A 19,219-nucleotide genomic window follows, 5' to 3' on the forward strand; every position below is an offset into this window, starting at 1 on the left:
TGTTCGGGTGAGGAGAAATGAGGTAAATATCAATGGCGGTGGTCTCACATAGCCCATTAGTCAATGTCTGCAACTTGCTGTCTGAGCATCAGCTCGGAGCAGCCCCAGGGTTTGCGCCAGCGCTGTCCTCCTGGTGAATAGTGCCCAGGCGAAAATAAAGCAACCCGAGCTGAGCATAAATCATTAGGAACATTTGTTACCTCGGGTAATTGTGCTTCATTTATCTTCAGGCCTTTTTCCATTTGTCAACTCCTAGAGGCTGCTGGGTGTCAGCTGTACAGGTCTATGCAGTGAGTTTGGCTGGCTGTGTCTAACCAGAACCTGCAGGAAGCAGTAATAAACAATACACAAGTGTTAGCCTGCAGCATACAAAACACTATCGTTTTATATTTTATCATATTATTATGAGAACCTCTATTTTAGAAAGAAACCATGGATCTTAAAGCAAATTCCAGCATGCTAACATGCTAGCTGATGTTTAAGACAATGCAGAATTTACTAAAGTGTCATACCAGCGCAATCTCTGTTTTGGTGTTTAAAAAAGCGCTGTCAGTATTTTTAGAGCACAGTGAAAAAGGTGGGAAGTCAAAGATTTCTGCAATTCACTCGCAAAAGTCTGCAAACTGGCTAGCTAAGATTTGCAACATGCAATTTACTGCCAAAAGCATGCCTCATTTTTTTTGTTGATATTAAAATGACCTGACTGCACCTGTGTTTAGAAAACACAACCAATCAATCTTAACAAAATTGACCACAGCTATGAGTGCTCTTTGGTGATTAGGATGACACGCTGTTTTGTCCCGTTTAGTCAATATCTTATTCAACGACTTGTCAACTAGTAATGAAGTTCATGCATACATTCAATAAGGAAGATCTGTAGTCACACAACTGTCTGCTTCCTGAGTGTTTAGTGGCTAATCTATGCTTTGCATCTCTTCCACTTTCCCACACCAGCAAGCTCATTGCCGTGACATCACTTGTCTAGTCCAATAGTCTTTCTGACCACTTTTCAGGCCAATCAGCCTCCACTCCATGTACTTTAAATCTCACTGCTCATCTGTCATTCTCCCCTGAAGACACCTTCATGCAACCCACCTCCTCCCCATTACCACCTCTCCCATGTTACTCAAGCTCCATCCAGTGTCTAGACTCCAGGGGGTCTTGTCATAATTCTTATCACTGCTGTGATTCCATTGTGCTGTGATGGGCCATTGGAGTCCAATTACCAAATAGCTTAATTGAATTTTGTACATCAGTTAATCACATTCAATTCGTTGTAATGATCACTCCTTATTGAACTGAATACAATTTACAGCTGTGGCTGAAGAGACTATCAGTAGCTTTGGATAAAGGCTACTGGGCCATAAACCATGAAAACTGAACACAAACTTGGCCTGGTGAAAGAGTTAAAAGTAAAAACCTGTCAGGGGATAATCAGCATTTTAATGTTTTTGGAGAGGAATATAGGTATAGAAAATGTTTTTATGAAAGTCCAATAAACAGATATTTCAGTCTGAATCAAAGTGTGTTGCTACTTCCACAGCTGTAAATTTAAGACTTAAAATAAAGTAGAGAAAGACAGGCTTACAAATGATGGTATTATAAAAGCAACTAAGGCAAAGGAACAAAATGAAATTCGTTTCTCCTTCAAGTGTTCCCAATTCCCACACTAAGCTGGTAATGGGTAAATGCATAATTTTGTCTGTGATGTCAACCTGCATGCAAAAGAAAACAGTAACATTCCCTTGAAACTGATCTTTTCCACAAGTGTGTAAATCTGAAAATACAAACAACATGGTGGCAGCACAAAAGGCATTTCATCATCTTCTCAAAGTAAATCAGGATGACAAAAAAAGATGAGGGAACTGCGCAATAAAAACAACATTTTGCTGACTTTACACTGGGAAGAAGCTGTTGAAAGAAGCTTGGCTTCTGGTTGTTCTGGAGTGAAGTCTTATCTCTGACAACTTTTGCCTTTGTCCCTTTTTTTTAACTCCAGTGGTTTTTTTGGAAACGGACAGTCTTCCCCATGGTCCCATTCCCATTTTAATGAAGACAGAAGCATTTGGAGAAACGTGCTGGTATGGGTGCATGTGGGAAGCAGCATTTCAAAATTATCATTTTAACCAGCTCATCGTCAACGTCGCCTCAAAACCTTACTCTGGTTTCCTTTCAAAAAGAGAAAAAAAAAAAAACACACCACTGTCTTCTCCGATTATCTCAGCTTTTGGAACTAAACACATATGCTGCACATTCTGCAGCATACTGCAAATAACTGCCTGTTGTTATGCAGCCACAACCAATGCTGGCAAGCACAGTTCAATCAGTTTGCGGTTGACACATAAACACACACTAAACACAGCCGAAGACGAGCCCAGAAAAAGCTGAATGAGTGTGAGGTGGGGTGCAGGGTGTGTTTTAATGTGCACTGAGAGCTGCTCTTTAGGAAGGCATCTATTAACACCAATTGTAACCTCACTGCCTTGGAACCTGTCTCCAGCTGTCAGCACACTGCCACCTCTATTCACCTCAGTGACGCACATGACACGCTGTCGTCTGTCTAAAACACACACTCACACACACGCATGCACAAACACACACAAACACACACAAACACAATTATGCAGCCACATAGAACTCAGGCAGCAAACTGCATAACAAAAGGCAATCTTGGGTCTGACAGAGAGAGCAAGGGAAACAAAACTGGCTTGTCTGTGCTCATTATCGTCAATATATAGGCACATGTTCAAAAGTGTGCATTCATTCAGAGCTTTGAAACCAAGCTTACTATTCTTAAAGTGATAAAGACATCTGGCATTGTGTCCTTTGACTTTGGTGCCTTGATGCACTCTTTGCTTGATCCCTTAATAAAAAGTAAAAGATTTATTAGGTGGTTGTAGTCGGTGTTGTCACAGGTTACTCAGGCAAACAGGTTTATGTCCTGTTTGTTGGAGGCTTTGAGTTCTGCATTTGCTTTCATTCACTGCTGATGTAAGTTTAGGCTCCAAATGTATTCCCTAGGGTTTGGGCACCAACAACTACTTTGATATTTTTAGAAGGTGGTTTAGGAGATTGTTTCCCCTCCCTGATCCTGGTTGTAACAGAGATTTCTTACTATTAAGGGGTACATACTTCCTTATGAGCAAGCACTTGACGACAGAAGGAAGGAAGGGGATCGCCTGATTGTTGGGGTTCCTCTGTATTATTGTAGGATCTTTGTTTTACAATAGAAAGCACCTTGAAGCATCTGTTGTTGTGAAGATCATGGTTTGGGCTAAAACATAAACAGCTAACCAGGTCAATTTAAAATTGATTCCAAGGAATCCTGCAAGTGCTCACATTGATCTGTAGCATTTGATGCCTTAAGAATAAGAACAGGTTTTGTACATTTAATAATAACTATCAGTAAAACACTAGTAGTTCCCTTCGGTGGCACTATACCAACAGGCTGGGTAGCGTGGATGATCTCAAGATTGAATGTGTTAGGTGTGATGCATGAATCACATACAATATGTGGTTTGATCTGCTCAGCTTCCAGTGAAAGGGAACAGAGGCATGTAATGTTCTGTGACTACTGTCAGTGTCACAAATGAAGTGATCTTACTGTCAGTCAACAAAAACCAGCCATTAAAAACAAAGCAGCTTTCCTCCTTCTGCATTACAAACATGAAGTCAAGCAGGATCTAACTTTAAGTGCTCTGCTCAGCCCTTTATATATATATGTATATGTGTGTGTGTGTGTGTGTGTGTGTGTGTGTGTGTGTGTGTGTGTGTGTGTGTGTGTGTGTGTGTGTGTGTGTGTGTGTGGGAAAAATTGCTTGTCAAACATGAGAGAACCACATTCTTAAGTAGTTTTTTAATGAAACTAGCTAAACTATAATTATCATAGCTTTTGTATATATCTATGTATGTTGGTATGGTCCCCATCTCCTCCTAGACAAATGGACCAACCTGAGGAAACTGCGTAGGGCATTGTGAGTGCCAACATTTATATGATATACACAATTAGTTTATTGGTCAGAGCAAATTTTAATCTTCCCAGTTCAGACTATTGATCAAGTTATCAAAATAAGTCACAGTTTAAAAAAAATAAGAATAAAAAAAAGTTTAGAAAAAAAGTGCACAAATGAGACGACAATGGTGTGGGGATAAGAAGACAAAGTTTGTGTGACATCATCATGTCATGAGACACTTTATGAAGCAACCGGTTGGGTAAAACCTTCTCAAACACATATTGATATTATTTTATTATGTTCTTCATTTTAAAGACTTGCATTGTCACATGGATCACTGAATAATAATGAGAGTGAAGATATTATGTAAATCGAAAAGGTGTCATGACGACAAAGAGAGGAGGAAGCGCGTTCAAAGAGTGTTTTTGGCTCTTCTAAGGATCACATCCATGAGTGGCTGGGTGGCTGCTGCTGACAGGAGAGGATGTCTTTTATCAACAGGTGTTAGGAAGCCACTGAAGATATGAGGATAGATAACACAGGCAGAGCGGCACAAACGACCCAGGAAGAGAGATCGCAGACAAGGTGTGTGAGCAACCGCAGCCGCATTCTCAGCCTGCAAACACCCTTTCACCACTTCCACACTCACCTCCGATGCGTTTCTCCACCCAACCCCCCGTGCCATTTATCTCCTTTGAATCCTCTGTGGGACCGGGCATTGCCAACTTTAGGTGTAATTAGCAGATGTCGTGCAACCAGCCATTGCCCAATCTCAATAAAAACATGTTTGGTTCCAAAACAAACAAGAATATAACAGCTAGCACTAGAATAACTGCAAAGGTGCAATTATTAACTTACAATAGACAGATGCGCATGCAAAGTGAGTGCAGCATGTGCAAAACAGAAGCCACTCATTGTGTCTGACTTTATTAAATTTTAAACAGCCGCACTGAGCTGCTCTGTTTTAGATTGTGCTTTTGGAAAAAGGATGAATTTCACTCAGTCATGAAGAAAATATTACTGTGTAATGAAAGAAACAAAACATCTGTGATGGAGGTGATGCAGGGTTTTTGGTTTAAAAAAAAACAAAGCATGTTACTATAGAACATGGCATGCAAAACATGAAAGACATGCAACCTACCATGAAGAACAAACTGTATTACTGAGGGCAGGGAAAAAAAGGGTCAGGACAGAGGAAAAAAACTTTCCTGCCCACCACACCAGATGGGTGCCTTTGCTGTTGTGAGAAGCTAAAGCTGGCTTCAGTCCAAACAACAGGCGCAGTTGCAATATCTGTCTCCAGGGAAACAGCCCTATCTCTTGATGTTCAGGTAGCAGAGGGGGGGAGGGGGATGTTGGAGGTCAGCATCCTGCTTCTAAACCTGGAAAAGGAAACTAATCCAAGGTCAAACAGGGCCACTGTGTTGAGTGAGACTTCACATGGGGATGGGGTATTCAAAGTGCATCCCCATCTCACTAACTCCAGTCTTCATTAAAACCCTGCACCTGGGCCTGAGACTGATCCATGGGGAAACCCCTCATGGCCACCGCCAGTCAGGCTCCTAAATCTGTCCCCAGCCCCTTATTCACTCCCCACTTATCCCTCCTTCCTCTCTTATTTTAGCCTTTCTGGCGTTTTGGGTCAAGCTCAGCGCCACAATACTGAGTCAATGCGCACAGGAAAGGGATAAGATAGGATTAAGGGGATAACAGAGAGCCAAAGTTGGCAAAAAGAAGAAAAAAAGAAAAATGATCTCTCTGGTGTTTGCTTGTTGCTCTTACAATTAATAATGGGTTGTAATCAGAAGCATTTTTCACCGCTTGTCCTGGGTTTCAGGATCCCTGTTCCCAGTTGTCATCCGGTGTTGAGAGGGCGACACAGGCCCAGGCCCAGCTAGCACCTGATGAAAAGCTTCTTTTTGGTGTTTATCTCGGACACGCACAGACATGGTTCACTACATGAGCTGTTTTCAGTTCATGGAACAGGTTATATTTCTGACTTTGTAACCACAAATGTGACATTTTTATTTGATCAGACATTCTGTACATATGCATAAATGTGTATTATTAAAGTACTCAAACGTGACATGATTTGTTTTCAGCTCCAAATTTGCATTTCTCATTGGGTGTTGATGAAGCCCCTCAGTTAATCCTAGACCCTACAATAATAAAGAGAAAACCCCAACAACCAGACAATCCTCTACAAGCAAATACTTAGTGACAGTAAACAGAAAAGAAAAACTCCCTTTTAACAGGAAGAAATCTTCAGAAAAAACAGTCTCTGGGAGGGTCGGATGTCGGCCGAAGAAAATTCTCATCAGCAGCATAACCTTCATCCAGGGTTAGGTTTAGGGTTTGGGTTATAATAATATCCAGCACCTTTTTTATTGAGGGTTTTTTTCTGTTTGAAAACAGAAAGTGCAAAACCTTTTACAGAAAATCAGTGATACAGAAAAGAGTATATGAAACTTTATTTGAAAGCTAACAACTTCTAGTTTCTGAACGCAGATATATCTATATATATAAGGTGGATGCTATGAGATTACATTTCTCTTAACTACTGTTTTGTTATAGTTTAATTTAAAAGATCTAAAGCTAAAGTGACAACATTTTCTAATCCTACAACCTCAGTCAGCTCTTAGGACATGTTGGAAGTGTTATGAAGATAATAACAGATCTGACCTAGTGTTTGCTCCACTGCTAGGACTTTACTGAAATGTTTATCAAAATCATTGTTTGTGAGGCAGCACTTGCTGGCACTGTAATACTGCCAGATAAAAAGATATCCTACATGTGAAAATCACATTTCTGTGATGTATATGTTTATTGTAAAGTATATAATAACTCAAAGTTATTTGTGCTATGAGGGATTCGAGTAGGTTTTGTCAGCAGTACCACACCATATGCCCTGCCAAGAGTGTGTTTACACCAACCATTGCCACTGACTAACTCTTTTAGGCCAGGCAGGCCAGCAGTGGTGTCACGCTGCCGGTCCAGTCGTGCCCCAGTCTGGATCTATGTTATTGTTACTGGTAGCATTACCGCGCTTAAGCGCTGCAACTTAATTTGTAACAATAAGAACAAATTAGCCCGATGCTGTCTGCATACAGAATGCACTTATAACTCTGCAACACAAAGCGGGCACACATGAGTAAAACATGCCTGCACCCAAAACACACATGTGCACACAGTCTCCCTACAGTTTGTCTCCTAAACACAAGGAGGCTCAGATTTCAGGCCTTGTGGTTTCCTAAATATATATCGAAGTACACATCAGGCTGCGTGTCACTACTGTTTACAGGAAAGTGATTTATGAGGCTTTTTGGGGAAAAGAGGGAACGGTGATATGGCGTAAATGCCTTTCAGAGAGGCGCTGAAGAGGAGGTCAAGCTACCGTGGCCATTAAATCAACAGAAAACTCATTAATGAGGGTTATTTATCTAAGAATAAAGCTGGGAGAACTTACAGCATTTCATATCCATTATGGTGTATAATCACATCAAAGAGCCATTATTAAATTACCCTACACGATAAAGTTTTCTTTTTTTCTTTTTACATCAGGGTTTGTCGGATGTGAAACCCCGACATAATGCTTCTGTGGATTCCAGACATAACTGCGTGGCACTAAGATAAACATAGTTTGCATGTTGTCAAATAAAGGAACCGTACCAGACCTTGAGAGATTCCTCTATGCTGTCTTCATACAGTATGACAGGCTCTTTGTGCAGCACTTCATGGAGAACAACTAGTCAGACTGGTAGGGTTCCATTTTATTTGGTCTACTTTTGTGTATCTGGATGTGTGCAGTGACTTTGTATCCTTGCACGTACAGCACATGGCGAGCCGAGGTTGCTTCACAGCTCTGTAGCTGCGTATTCTCAAAACACTGACTTCTTTGGCAATAGTGCTGTGATGGAGGCATGGTGGTGTACTGTTAGCTGGAGATGAAGAGCGAGATAAAAACCTCTTGCACACACAGAAAGAAAAATTACTCCACTCCATAGTTTAACAAAAGCAAGAGCATGCAGCCTTTCATGGCGGATGTCCAGTGACAAATTCGGGCCTGAGCATTTTGATATGATAGAAAAAACGCACATACAATAGCGAGCGGGTGATAATTAATGACCCGTACATTGAAAACCTATTTTGGTGCAGCACCGCTGAATTGTATTTTCAGTGGGGTTTTTTCAGAAAGATAAACCAAAACTTGACTTCTGTGTCTCTCGCATACTTAAAATTGGACTGCAGTTTGAATTCTTTGTGCAAACTGTAGCAGCAGGGGACGCATACTTAGATCTTTTGCTTGTAATAAAGACACAGTATTGAAATACTCCTTTGTAATAGAAAATGTCATATTCAAAAAGTTAATTTCACTCACATAGAAGTCACAATTCAAAAATATGCAGTTCTCACTCACTCAGTGGTCTTTTCAGAATCATGCATGCTTCATTTTAGCTGATGTACTTCAATACTGCACTTAACAACACGCTCAGGATGCTGCCTTGTTTAGCCTATGAATGCTGGCACATGGTGTGTTTGTTTCTTTTTTCCAAGAAATCTACTAAACAGAGCATCAGCAATCTGCCCCTATGTAACACTTAACATGTGGGAGCATCGCTCACGCTGCTGGGACTGAAATAGCCAGGCTAAATCTTTGAAGCTTTGATTTTGGCAGTTTGATGTGGCCATATTTGGATTGCTAAATCTAGTGTTAGGAAGCTATAACACAATGTAATCATGGTGTTATTCCCTGTTATATTAACTGTGATGAAAACAGACAAACAACAAAAAGTGAGACTGGAACAATAACACCATGAAGAGGAAGCAGTACCGTATTTTTCGGACCATAAGGCACCACAAGGCGCATTAAGCGAAACAAAACAGTCAGATAAGTCAAACTTTAGTCAACACATTCTTCTTGCTTCCTCCACTTCCATACCATTGATTCATTAATGTTGAATTCTCTCACAGCTCAGTGTTGCCAACTTAGCGACTTTGTCGCTATATTTAGCGTATCGCTTTTACTCTCAACAAGCAGCGGGTGCTGTAACGCAGTCAGTTCTTTTACTCTTATGCTGTTTTGTGGATCAAAAGGTTTAAAACTACTTATAAACACACACACAAAGTAACTCCACCAGAGTGCCTATTTCGGGTCACTTTTGCCGGTCCAAGCCCGGGTAAAGGAGCAGGGTTGGAATTGTGACATTAAAAAAAACAATAATTGCTAAAAGAAATTTAATTTGTAGTTCTAAATAAACTCTAAATGCATTTAGGACGTTTTTTACTCACTTTATGTCTCTTCCACGATGTTATTTCTCTCTCCAACAACGTAGGTTACAATTACATTAGCATGACCAATTGTGCAAATTAGGCGATGATGTCATTTAGCGACTTCTAGCGACTTTTAGGACAACCAATAGCGATTTTCCTTACTGAGGAGTTGGCAACACTGTCGCAGCTGCTCTATTCCCATGTTGTTGCAGTATGTTAATGACTAACTTCGTATCGTGGATGGATTATTTCAGTTGTTCTCCTGACTGAAGTTTGGTCCGTTTACAGCATTGTGCCATGCTTTTGCATTTGTCCCTAACCATCGGGAACCCTCACATTAGCTTTCATCTAGTAGAAAAAGGTTAGCGTTCATCCTCCAGCTTCACTGTTTATGTTATGCTAACATAGCTGTGTCGCTAGCATTCATGTAGCACATCATTATAGACCAGCTAACAAAACTTCAGTAACCCTACAAAAGTCACTGCTGTTTACTTTCCTGTCTACATTTATGTTGGAAGTGATAGCAGAGTTGTATGTTTTAATTTTTTCAGAAATCTCTGAACATGCTATATCATGTTTAGCTGGAAACTAGCGAGCTAACTTCCTGCTTACTTCTAACTCCATTAAATTTAATAAATTCGGTTTTCATGGATGCCTGGATGTTAAACTTAATTGTTACACCTGGTAAAGCAGCAGCTACCATTGAGAGTGAAGGATACCAATGAGTCCAATCCAAGCCAAGCCTAGAACGTCCACCAACCATCAGCTTCAAGATTACTAGCAATGACCAAATGGGTCCCTGCGTGAACACAGCTTTGAGCTTGTTATCATTAATGTTCTCAAACTTTTATTGTATTTAAGATTAAAGCAGTCATTATTCTGATAAAATGTTGGGGGTCAGCCAGTGAGCAGAAAAATATGAACCATATGTGCCATGCTGCAGTTACAAAACCACATGAAACACAAAGAGGCAGGGGTGAGAAGCGGGAGCAGGGCACCAGTTCAAGCTGGATATGTCCAGAGTGAAACATACAGCGAAAGGTGGCCTGCGCTTAGACACCAAACGACCACCCCAAAGTCACCCTGTGGTCCCACCCAAGCTGTGGTTCGGTGGCATCTCAGAAAAGTAGATCCAGTCACGGCGAAATGTATGCGGAGCAGCCCAGGCTTACGCTAGGAAATTAACTCCAGAGTTTAAACTTGAACTGTTAATGTCTTAGGCCCGGCTTTTAAGTATGCAAGGAATTTAAACAAAAGAGGAAAATAGGACTGGAGGCACAAAAAAAAGTCAAACCAAGCCATACTGCCTTGTGTGCTTTGGCAGAGTAAGAATCTTTTTTTCTTTCTTTTTGGAGTGTGAGATGAAGAAAGAGGTAAAGGGGTGGGAGTGTGGTGTTTATTGGTTTCTGCCAAGCCAGTCAGAGAAGCAAACACAAGTAGGGTGAAACCCGATCAGATGACACCATGCCTGAACCGGTGGCGGCACAGTGAGAATTCAGGGGAAAAACACTGATAAACACACGAGGACGGGACAAACGACTTAAAATCATCATTAGATGAGCAGCCCAGATATAACAATTTAGAGTAAAACCCAAATTTGTCTGAGCACGTTTTATGAAACGGGCACAAGGAAGTAGGAAAGTGGATTTTTTTTTTTTTTTTGTCAAAGTTTGATCAAGGATGACTTTTAACCGTCTCCTCGGATGCAGGGGAAATTTTCCAATTGAAGTCTACTAATCCATCCTCTTGATCCCACTCTGCTCCTCCACTACCACCACCACCCTTCCACGCACACACACACACACACATATTCTGGCCCAGGAGGAAAATCCCTCTGTGGCCAGGCATTTCTTTTAAACTTGATATGCTTGTGAATCACCCCTAGTGCTGCAGTGCTGGTCCACTAATGAACACAGGGCCCACAGACTGAGCAGTCCATGCCCTGCTACGCTCCCAGATCGCAGTGGAAAACAGGATCCAGCTGCCCAGCACCCTGTCATTATTATAAAAAAAAAACTTCCAGAGCACCCTCTGTTTGCCCCTCGACCTGTCTCATACCCTGACCACATCTCACCAATCATGGTCCTTGCTGCAAACTTTGATCTGGACTTAACCTCTTAGCCTGTCTTTATTTTCAGTCTGCTAGCTATAGCATAACCTGCATCTCCTGTTATTAAAGACGTGAACTGCACCTGAGATCTTTGATCTTGACCAGTTCAGCCCTCAAGTCTAGGTCCTGAGGTTTTATTGTCGATCTGGATGAGATCATTGCACTGAAACGCTTCTTGTTTACACACAATGTCTTCTTCACATACTGCACAAGTCTGCTGATTGCTGTCTTCCCCTCTTAGGTGCGGCAGTCTAGGATCTGTATCTGCACCAGACGCCAATGTAAATATGGACATGATGTGCAGAGGGAGCAAAGGAGGAAGTTAACTGGGAAGAAGTGAGGACTCAGGAGATTGGCATGAAATTTTTTGTCTGATAAACTCATCAAAGTGCCATGCCTTTGCTGTGAGGAGCTTGAATGGCGTAAAAACACACACACACACACACTCATACACATACTCTGATGCACACAAAGGCACGAACGAGCAAAAAAAAAAACCCATGCACGTTCACACCCCGCTGATACCAGCATCAGGGCAGAGTGAAGCCATATCTAATATGCTGAGTGAAAAGTAAACAGCACTGCGGCATCAGGGCTTCCCGCTTACTGACTCAAAACAAGACGGGGCGAGAAGGCTTCCAGGAGCCTGGGGTGGGGCTCCTGGAGGGTGAGGTTGGTTGGCTGTAAAACACACACGAATAATGTCACACACACACTTAAACAGGAACAAGAGTCAACTAGATATAATTGCTCTGTTGTTGTTCTGTCACCAGCAATTATAGCAGGGGTAAGGCAACAGTGATTTACAGCAGGAATGGCTGCTGGTGACAGTTGTTCTTCTCCTAATCTGGATCCACATTATTAACTACATAAATAGCAACAGACACGATCTAATAGTAATGTATTGAGTAATGAGAGCAGGAATGGGAACCTGCGCTGATGAAACAGTGCCTCGTTGCAAAGCTTTGCCACCGATTGCGTTAGCCTTGTGAGTTGAGAATAAAAGCAAGTGAATTTTATGAGGCTTCAAATGATTTTACAGTGTGTAGAGCATGTGACACAACAGCTGCTCTCATTCCAGGGCTTCACAACATAATGTGGTTTTGTCAGATCTCACTCTTGCATTGTATTTTGCATATTTGGCTGTGTCCCAATTTTGGAGGGGAGGTCTACAAAAAGTGAGTTGGGGGTTGGTGGTGTTATGTGTAACAGGTTTGTCAGCCAGGAGACCGCAGGCTGCATCGAGTTTCCTTCCGATCTTCTTACCCTTGATTGATTCTACTTTTTCAACTTTTAGTCACTTACTTTAGCTTAGTCTCTAAAAAACGCTTTGCTGAGGAAGATAAAAAGCAAGGTTTGGGTTCAAATAAGACCTTTCACATCCATAACCCTTGGGGTTGAAAGAGGTACAGTTAGGAGTGACAGCGCTTTCTTATTAATACCATAACCTGTTCTGTCACACACCGTTGCCAAAGGATGTCTTGTGCAAAACTGAGACGTGACAGTGTCTTTAAAGGCAAGGAATCAGAACAGGGTGGACACAGTCTGTCCTTAGATTATCTCTGCAGATAAGCAAGAAAAAGCTTTAAAGATGGGAAAAGGGAAGAAATCTCAATGAGTGAACTTGTCAGTCACAGAAATGGGATCCGTCTTCCACAGAGGACAGACATACAACAGATGTCACGTGTACACAGATAACATAATAGAAACAGGGTGGCCATGCTGTTTGCAGAAGCCAACATTAAAGCCTGCAGTTGTTATTTCCATGTTCAACAGTGAACATTTACGAATAATTTGTTTAGCAAAAGTATCTTTTTTTCTTTAAGTTGGGAACAAGTGATATAAAACATTGTGTAACTCATGTTAGCGTGTCCCTTTTCTTATCAACCAAGCACTTTACATTCACAAGCCGTTTGCACGCACATGCCAAGAGTACTTCCACTCCTATGGCTCTGAAACTATTATGTTTGGCAATGATATAATAGGGGGTGGTTTATTTTGAGGTTGCAGAGCGTAGTATTTTGCTCACTGATGCAGACTGGAGGAGCTGGAGACTGCACCAAAGACCTGATTCATGGGTGATGCCTTCTACCTTCTGCACCACAAACACTGAACACAAAAGCTAAGATGACGATGAATGAATGATGAGGTTTAGACGTGTCTTTTTTTTTTTTCATTTACACAAGTTCTTTACCTGGCTCTCTATGCCTATGGATGGAGTTCTGTGTTCACTGCCATCCTCTCAGCTCTGCTTCCAAACACCTCGCCACTCTGACAACGAGCCCGCGTGCATGTGTGCGCACTGACTGGCATTTAAACAGACTCCCCTGCTGTCTGTGTTGTAGACACAATAAAGGAAGCTTCAAACACAGCAAAGGGGGATGTGATTTCTTCTCCACCCACACGCAGCGCAGCTCTTCTCTGTGGTCTGAAAAGTTTCACAAATCATGTTAATAAATATCCTGGCCTGAGCAGTCTGCGGCTTTTCGCTCCCAACTACAAGGAGCTGCGCGCTTTTGTTGTGGCCACGCAGTTTCAACATAATCTCGGAACATGTGAAAAATATTTGTAACCATAAAGAAAGGCCAATTGGTATTAATGGTGGGGCACACAGTGGAGGCCTCGGGAAGTGTGTGTTTGAATGTGTGTGTGTGTTTGTGTGTGAGTGGGGAGTGTGTTTGGTCTGGGTCAGTCAGACACACTTGTTTCCCAGTAGGATGGATCTGATAGGGGCCACAGGGCAAGGAGCAGACAGATTCATCAGAGTCATCATCTCGGGGTGTCCGGTATCCCAGAGTGCAGTGGTTCAGCTGCCAGGTCTGCAGTGGCAGCCATGATGGACTCCAGGTGGCAGCTTCAGATGTGCTGCTCCGAACCACAGCACATTCATAAGTGAATCTAATCTCTATCATTAGTTTTCTCCAAGGTGTTGCTAGCATGAAGTGAACTATATTTCTTCAATGCAGTTTTCATATAAACCATTTGATAACTGATTCATAATTGAAAATTAATTCCTTACACGCCCACTGTCTAAGTAGAAGAATATGATGTTCAAATACAAACATAATGGAGCACTGTAACAAAAAATAATTTCCCCCAGGGATCAATAAAGTATTCTGATTCTGATTACATACTGTTACATACATAACAGTGAATGTAATACTCTGTGGGCACTTCCATCGAGTTGTTAGACTGGCTTTGTCATAGAGACCCGGCCACCCCTTGACCATGTAACAATATAATGCAGACCACTGTTAAATACATTAAATACGTATCAGCATTTTTAATGTATTGTGTATCATTTTATGCATATAGTCTCAAAACCTCCGACCAACCTGACACTTTAAGTTTATTTTCATGAAACTTTGAAATACTGATTAGAATTTAAAGTATGATTTGAAACATGATTATTGTGCACTACAGAATTAATAGTAGACAGTTTGAATTTTCGGACATGAAAACAGTATTTTAGTAAGTATTTGAGTATTTTGAGGTTCTTTTTATATAACATCAAACAAGCTTACACTTAAGCACAGATTTATCTGCACTCATAAAAACAAAAGCATTTCAATTGTTACTTAAAAGAAAGTGTATAGCATAATATGCTTTACAGTTGCATCAGGAAACCAGTCAGTCCAGCATTTCTCAGAAAATGTTGTTTCACTTCCAGTGTGACAGAAATACATTTTTGTTGTTGTTTCAACATTTAAATGTTTTTCACTGGGTAAAGTAAAAAAGGAAGGTAAGTTAAAATACATTTCTCAGCCACTACGTAATAATTCAAACTTATGAGGTGTTGTACATGTTTAAGACTATTAGTAGTGAAAACATCGGTGGGGAATTGATGTCTTCAACAGGGTTGAACTAAAATCTCCAGCTGGTTTCTAAATCCACGAGAGGACCCCCAACTTGACCCGTGTGAACCTGTGACAGGAGTAACATTGGTCATTTCTAACCATTCATTTCCACCTCACACCCGACTGACTTTCTAACAAGATGTAGCCAATAACATTTAAAATCTCTGCTTTTCAAAATACTTTGTTACAACATTAATATTTTAATTAGTGAGCAGCTGGTAAATTTATTTAAAAATACAAACGTCACACAGTTTTTCTTATATTATTGTGTGACAATGGAAATATAACCCTCAGCAGAGGTTGCTCATAATACATTTTTTGCACCGTCAGTATAAGATACCTAGTTAAATTTAAAATTTTGTGACAAGTGTGATTTAGGGCTGTTTGGACTGAAACACCAGAAGCTCTTCTTGGCAATCAATCAAATCCAACTGAAAGCAGTTATTTTTCTAACCTGGCGTGCATCGCAAAGGTATGAAGGCATACCTATAAATATACCACTTCAGCCACCTTAAAGACAGCCTACACTTCCTTCTGGAACAAAGTGCAACCGGCTGCTTTTCTTTTTCTTTGCTTTTCTTGCTTTTCTTATATTTTTGCTGTGGCTCTGTACAGTAGTGCTGACGGCCAAATGCTGCATAAAGCTAAAAGGCTGATTTTAACTCGTAAGCAGAGATGGGCAGTAACATTACTGTAATCTGATTACTTTTTTCAAGTAATGAGTAATGTAAGGGATTACTTTTGCAAAAAAAGGTAATTAGATTTCTGTTACTTTCCCGTAGGCACACTGCGTTACTGCGTTACTGCGTTACCAAACTGTCGTGATTTTGTTTGTGAGAGTCTCATGACAATGACGTACGAGCATGCGACGTACGAGCATGCGACGTACAAGCATGCGACGAACGAGCATGCGACGTACGAGCATGCGACGTACAAGCATGCGACAAACGAGCATGCGACGTACGAGCATGCGACGTACAAGCATGCGACGAACGAGCATGCGACGTGCGTGGCAGCAACAGACGTGTGTTGCTCAACAATGGATCATATGGAGCGCGGGAGAGAGTACGACTAAGCAGCGTTTAAGGACGTACTTACATTACTTTAAGTTCGTAAAAAGTGACAAAAACATTAGCGTCCGCTGTACACTCTGTGTGGGGAGAAAACTTCTTTCTACAACTTCAAACCTGAGCAAGCACCTAGCACGCCGCCACGGGAATGTGAAATTCACACAGAAGATCCTCTCACTGACATGACCGCTGTGGCATTGGGCAAACCTCCACCAGCTCCACTCCTAAACAGGTGAAAACAGATTTAAGAGCGACAGGACTCAGTGCCGCTGAATCTTTGATTTTATTTACTTTTTGCTGTGTTTTACTTGCATCTATTTGAAAGAGTGAGTGTAAACACAAAACATTATATTATTTTATATGCTGGAATATGCAGAAAATAGGTTTAAATGTAAAAGAATTTCTTCTAGTCAAAGACAGTTGCATATAATTTAATTTTTGAAATGTATATAAAATTAAAATAACTCATAAAAAAAATTTTAGAAAGAGACTTTTTCCATTTGATTCAATTTTATATGATGGATTATGCATAAAAAATAGAATTGGTCTGAAAGGTCTGTTACTTTATTACGTATTCAGGTTGTGTATCATGTTTTTAAAAAGTAACTAAGTCTCTAGGGAACAAAGTAACTAATTACCCTTGAAAATACTGGAGAAGTAATCAGTAAGTAGTAACTAATTATTTTTTTAAGTAACTTGACCAACACTGCTCGTAAGAAATAAAAGTAAGGGGCTCAGATCTTTGTGTGTATTTTCTTCATCTCCCAATGAATACATTAAAGCACTCTCCTCATTTCTTTGCTTTTTTGTACCATGGAAGTCATTATTCTGGAAAGCAGTATGCACTAATCTATACTGGTTAGTAAATATTCTCCAGTTTGCATCAACAATGGTGCAAAATATAATTATTTTGTTTTTGTTTTTGTAATAAACTGGTGTCAAATTTCAGTTTTTAATACAGGATTAATGCATAAAAAAGTTTGGATCCAATGTAAGATACTATGAAATAGGTATATGTGCAAAAAAAAACTAATAACTGGTTGTTTTGTTCATTTTTAAGCCCTGTGACTGGAATGTTGCAAAGTTTTCATTATCTTACTGGGTTGGCATGGCTTGGGTGGTTAAGAAACTCCCAGTCGCAATCAATCACAGAGTTGGCAGTTTGAACCTTAGCCATGACTTTGTACTGCATCTCTAGTACTGAGGCCATTGCTGTTGACTGAATGAGTGAGTCAGGCATATGGTACTATGAGTGCCACAAAGTGTCTACATTCTGACTCTTAGTGCGAATCTAAGGGACATAACTCTTCAGAAAGGATTCAGAGATGTAAATATACAGCAAAACTGAATGTAGTACAATTGCATCATTTGTGGTACCTTGTATGGCAAAAAAACATCTCATCATCAGCACTACAGTTGTCAATTATTACAGTATATAAGTTCATATAGTAGGATTCAGGGACACATGTAAATATGAATTCCTGAGATGATATAGGCATCCATTTAGAAATTCAATTCAATTTTATTTATAAAACACCAGACACCTCAAGGCACTTTATATTGTAAGGTAAAGAACCTCCAATAGTAGAGAGAAAACCCCAACAATCAGACGACCCCCTATGAGTGAGGACTGTTAAACTTTCCTGTTAAACTCCCATTTAAAAACTCTCCAGCAGAACTGGAACCAGTGTTTAATAATAACTAATGATAAATTCCAAACGACAAAGAAAAAATCGATGCAAAGTTTGCAAACTGAAATAGAAAAACAGAATCAGCCAGCTTTTACAGGAGGTAAAACTCATTCTCTAAGGTAGCCTGCAGAGTCAGTTATAGTGTTGTTTTTGTTACCTAAAAGTGTGACATACTGTAGTGTCACTGCATGAAAACTGTGTTAGTATGGTATGTCACAAAGCCAAGGACAGACAACGTGAAACATACTGTACAGGATGCTCAGTATCCTGCACCTCCCTTAGCAAGCGCTGAGAGATTGACTAGGTGTAAACATACTTTTCAGCTTGTCTCAGCTTATGACAAGGACCTGGAAAGCTCAGTTTGGCTTGCCTGTATTCACTGTTCCATAAAGTGATCGTAAAACAAGCTTTATTTCAAAATCAACTCTAAGTTGTACCTGGGTTGTACTGTTGTCACTTTTGTCACTGGAAGGAAGAAGGTCCACACGTGTTAACCGAGGAGAACACGCGTGGAGTTTGCTAAGTAACTCCGACCTCCTCCCACAGTCTAAAGACATCCGATTAGGTTAACTGGTGATTTTAACTTGACTTTACATCTTAATGTGAGAGAAAATTGGGACTGTCTCTCTGCTGGTCCTGACAAACTGCCGAAATATCCAAGGTATACACTGTCTCTTGTCTCACGGAATGATAGGTTCCAACCACATGGAGTCCTGTATTGAAGAACTGGAAGAAAAAGGATGGATGAAAAAAAGGTGGACCTAGCCACTGTGATTTGGTTATGGACTACAGTTTTGAAGCCTTGTTTGCCATTTTGGCTGCCACCATCTTATATTTTGGACGTAGAAGATTTATTAAGAATGTTTCAAAAAGGCACTAACTGAAAAATGGACAAGTGGTCCAGTTCAGTGGTTTAGATTAGCTGAGGCGACACCTGGCAGACAGCTAATGTCCTGTGGTAACATCCACCCGTTACAAAAATGGGTCTATTATAGGTATGTTACAATGTACACGGTATGAAGGTATGTTATGAATATGCAATAACTATAAGTATGTACAGGCTGTAGTGGGTATACAAGCTATGTACAGGCTATGAACAGGATATAAATATGAAACTATACAGAAATATGCAAGTTATAAACAGTTATAAACAGTTGTAGAATTGTAATTATCGTATTGTACAGAATGATTGTTTATACAGAATTATACAATAGTGCAGTAAAGATAAGTGAAATATGTGGCTACTTTCTACAGAGGCTATATAAAG

General features: G+C 40.5%; 1 long non-coding RNA gene across 1 annotated transcript in view; it reads right to left on the bottom strand.

Moving 5' to 3' along the window:
* LOC120745271 overlaps positions 1 to 19,219 on the bottom strand; it is a 74,656-nt gene that overhangs the window by 6,378 nt on the left and 49,059 nt on the right. Inside the window, exon 2 of the long non-coding RNA XR_005698603.1 lies at positions 201 to 321. This is a non-coding gene — a long non-coding RNA (uncharacterized LOC120745271). The remainder of the gene's footprint in view (positions 1 to 200; positions 322 to 19,219) is intronic.

This window comes from Simochromis diagramma, unplaced genomic scaffold, assembly GCF_900408965.1.
Source record: "Simochromis diagramma unplaced genomic scaffold, fSimDia1.1 OVJJ01000159.1, whole genome shotgun sequence".
Taxonomy (NCBI): domain Eukaryota; kingdom Metazoa; phylum Chordata; class Actinopteri; order Cichliformes; family Cichlidae; genus Simochromis; species Simochromis diagramma.